We start from the raw sequence: 3,811 nt of genomic DNA, 5'->3' as shown, positions 1-3,811 counted from the left end.
GCTTACAATGCAAGTGCCTCTGACTTTTTTCTTTTTTTTTTTTTTTTTTAGTTGGTAGGGGGTTGTGTGCCAAAACTGTTATGACAAAGATAAAAAGAATAAAGCAAAGTATTTTTTTGACTATTAAACTTTGGAAATGTGACATTGTGTGAAGTGTCTTTGTTGAAAATCAAAACAGATATAAGAAAAAAACATCAAAACAGATGTCATTATAAGCTGCCTTCTTGTAACTAGTTTCCTGTTCCCAAACTTAAATGTGAATTATTAAACATTAGGTCTCTCTCTTCTAAGTCAGTTATTAAATGCTTTAATAATTGATCTACATATTGATTTATTCTGCCTTACAGAAACCTGCTGACAGCAGGATGAATATGTTAGTTTAAATTAATGGAGCCGTAGTGATGGACGTAATACCAAGTGATGGCAACATCGAGAGGAAAGGACACGAGAAGCTCGATAAATAACAAGGGCTCACAGAGGATGTGGAAGGTGAAGGTAACAGTGGTCCCCGTGGTAATTGAAACACTCAGTGCTGTGAACCCCAAACTGGGAGAGTGGATCCAGCAGATTCCAGGAATGACATCTGAGATCTCTGTCCAGAAGAGCGCAGTCCTGGGAACAATTAAGATACTGCGCAGGATCCTCAAGCTCCCAGGCCTCTGGTAGAGGACCTGGCGAGTGGGGAATTTCTTTTAAATATAAACATATATACTACTTATATTTCTGCTGTAATTGTGTTTTAAACTCTAGCATTTGTATTTACCATTACGTATGATGAATGCATTAGTGTGCAAAATGCATTTTAGTGAATGAGAACATGCTTAGTTTTGCAAAGAGTGATTAATTAAATAAATAGGTTAACAAGACTCATTACTTAGGGGGATATCCTTCCACGATTAATGAAAATATAAAATAAATGTAGACATCGGGATAACATTACAGCCCCATTTCATAACAGAAACCCTTCAGCAGACATCGTATTACCTCCTGCTAAACTATTTTGCCCTGATTTGGAGGTCTTGCCCTAAACCTTTATCCAAATACTTTTAGTTACCCCTGGGTTAGGAAAGCTATAATACATGTTCCAACAAAAATATGTTTTCAATATTAACAATACTCATTAAAACAATTTTAAACATTCTGTAATAGACGGCTATTCTGTTATTTACTTTAACATTTCTACAATTACTTTTTGGAAACCACAACCTAGAACAGACACATACAAAAAAAAGTTCATGGTAAATAAATTAGATAAAGTAGTTACTGCACTCTTGTACAAGAGTGTATACTACATAATGTATTTCTGTTTAAATAATCTATAACAATAAACCAGACATAATGCATACTAACAAGGTATTCACATCATATACTCATTTGTGTACAGGAATATTACTACATTATCTGCTGATATCAATGCATTATGCATAACATCACTATTATCACAAGCCAACCATGTACAAAACATAATTCAACCATACTGATTACATTTGAGCAATATTGCTGAGCAGTAGGCATGGCTTTAATATTGCTCAATGATGAATCAGTCTGTACCATTTAAGGTACGAGTCATCCCTGGCAGCAAAACAGCTGTAAATTCTTGGAATACTGCGAGTTTATGACATGACATCTCATGTCAGAACTGTTTGGCAACAAGAGACAAGAGGTGTGGAAATAGAAGAAGGAATAATATTAAAAAAAAAAAAAGGCACCGAGTGGAGAAAGGAAGGATGAGAAGTTTCTTAGCAATTATGAAAGGTGGTAAAATGAGGTGACCGGCAGATTTGCCCTGTTTTCTCTGTAATTATTGTAGGGTCTTTACCTTGAGGCACCTTGAGGTGACTGTTTGTTGTGATTTGGCGCTATATAAATAAAACTGAATTGAATAATATTGTTCTTTCTTTGTGAATTTTTATGCTTAAATTGCTTTTTGCTCTACAGCGCGTAGAGAGCTTCATGGAATGGGTTTCCATAGCTGAGCAGCTGCATCCAATCGCAATGCAAAGCATTGGATGCAGAGGTGTAAAGCACACTGCCACTGGACTCCAGAGCAGTGGAGATGTGTTTTCTGAGGTGAGTCTGGAGTCTGGGTTTGGCGGTTGCCAGGAGAACGGTACTTATCTGACTGCATTGTGCCAAGTGTAAAGTTTGGTGGAGGGGGGAATATGGTGTGGGGGTGTTTTTCAGGAGTTGGGCTCAGCCCCTTAGCTCCAGTGAAAGAAACCTTTAATGCTTCAGCATACCATGGGAACAGTTTGGGGATGGCCCCTTCCTGTTCCAACATGACTGCACACCAGTGCACAAAGCAGCTCCATGAAGACGTGGATGAGTGAGTCTGGTTTGGACAGAACACCTTTGGGATGAATTAGAGCGGAGATATAATCCAACATCAGTCTCTGACCTCGCAAATATGATTCTGGAAGAATGGTCACAAATTCTGTGTTATAGCTGCCAAGGGTGGGCTGAAATCATGTTAAACCCTATGGATTAAGAATCAGATGTCACTCAATTCATATGTGTGTGAAGGCAGAGGAGCAGATACTTTTGGTAATATAGTGTATATTGAATCAGACTCTGGCAGAAGGGAATAATCCTGCTGAATTGCTTCCCGTTCATGCAAAGCCAAATGCTTCTCAGTGTTGTTTCCACAAGGGTATAATATATATAATAAAAGGAGCGAGTCACATTTGTCATTGTCCCATTACTTTAACCATAGAATTTTACATGCTTATGGCAAGTTTTTACAGAATGTAGAATACAGTATATATTTTTGCTCAGTACAAACCCAATTCCAAAAAAGTTGTGACATCGTATAAAATGTAAATAAAAACAGAATGCAATGATTTGCAAATCTCACCAACCTGCATTTTATTCATAATACAACATGAAAACACAGAATGTGGAAAATGAGTAAACGTACCATTTAAAAAAAAAAAACTTAGATTACTTTGACTTTGATGGCAGCAACACAGCTAAAAAAAAAAAAAAAAACATGGAGCATCCCCTCTTCTTTTAACAACAATCAGTAAATGTTTGGAAAGTAAGATAATGTTTATTTGTCTCATGCACAGTTATACACAGTACAATGTACAGTGAAATGTATTTTTGAACCTGGTAGTAAAAAATATATATAAATAAGAAGAATAAGAAGAATAAAAATAAGTAATTCACACTATACACTATACATGCTATACATAGAATAATATAATAATTTACATTGTGCATAATAGTCCAATTTAGGGCTTAGAGTTGAGCAGATGATGGCTTGTGGATAAACAGCAGGTGCATCGTGAAACAAAGTGAGCAGCTGCTGGAATTTTGACATTTCTGACGCAGTCTTGGATCTTCTTTGTTTCATGTTTTAAGTTGATGAAAGGTCTGGACTGCAGTTCAGCACCTGGCCTCCTCTACTACAAAGCCATGCTGTTTTAATAGCTGCAGCATCTAGTTTAGCATTGTCTTGCTGAAATATGCAAGGCCTTCTCTGAAAAAACAAAAACGTAATTGGAATATGCAGTCATGGTGCATTTCCATATGTGCAAGCTGCCAATTGCTTAAACACTAATGCACCTGGTCATACAAGTTTTTGTACTGAGTGCTCATATGGTCCCTCTCCTCTTTAGTTTGGAGGATACATCATTCAGAATTTCCAGAATTTTACACTTTGTCTCAGTCCTTTCTTTTTTAATTAACCGGTCCTGTCCAGCAGCTTGGTCAAGCAAAATTAAAGTCTGCATGCTGTGTTGAATCAGACACTTTTGCTTTGCCAAGAGGATCTTTAAAAAGGCTCTTGTTTTTTTGTTTGTTTGTTTTT

The sequence above is a fragment of the Archocentrus centrarchus genome, chromosome 13 (genome assembly GCF_007364275.1).
Source record: "Archocentrus centrarchus isolate MPI-CPG fArcCen1 chromosome 13, fArcCen1, whole genome shotgun sequence".
Taxonomy (NCBI): Eukaryota; Metazoa; Chordata; class Actinopteri; order Cichliformes; family Cichlidae; genus Archocentrus; species Archocentrus centrarchus.
This window is presented reverse-complemented; position numbering follows the sequence as displayed.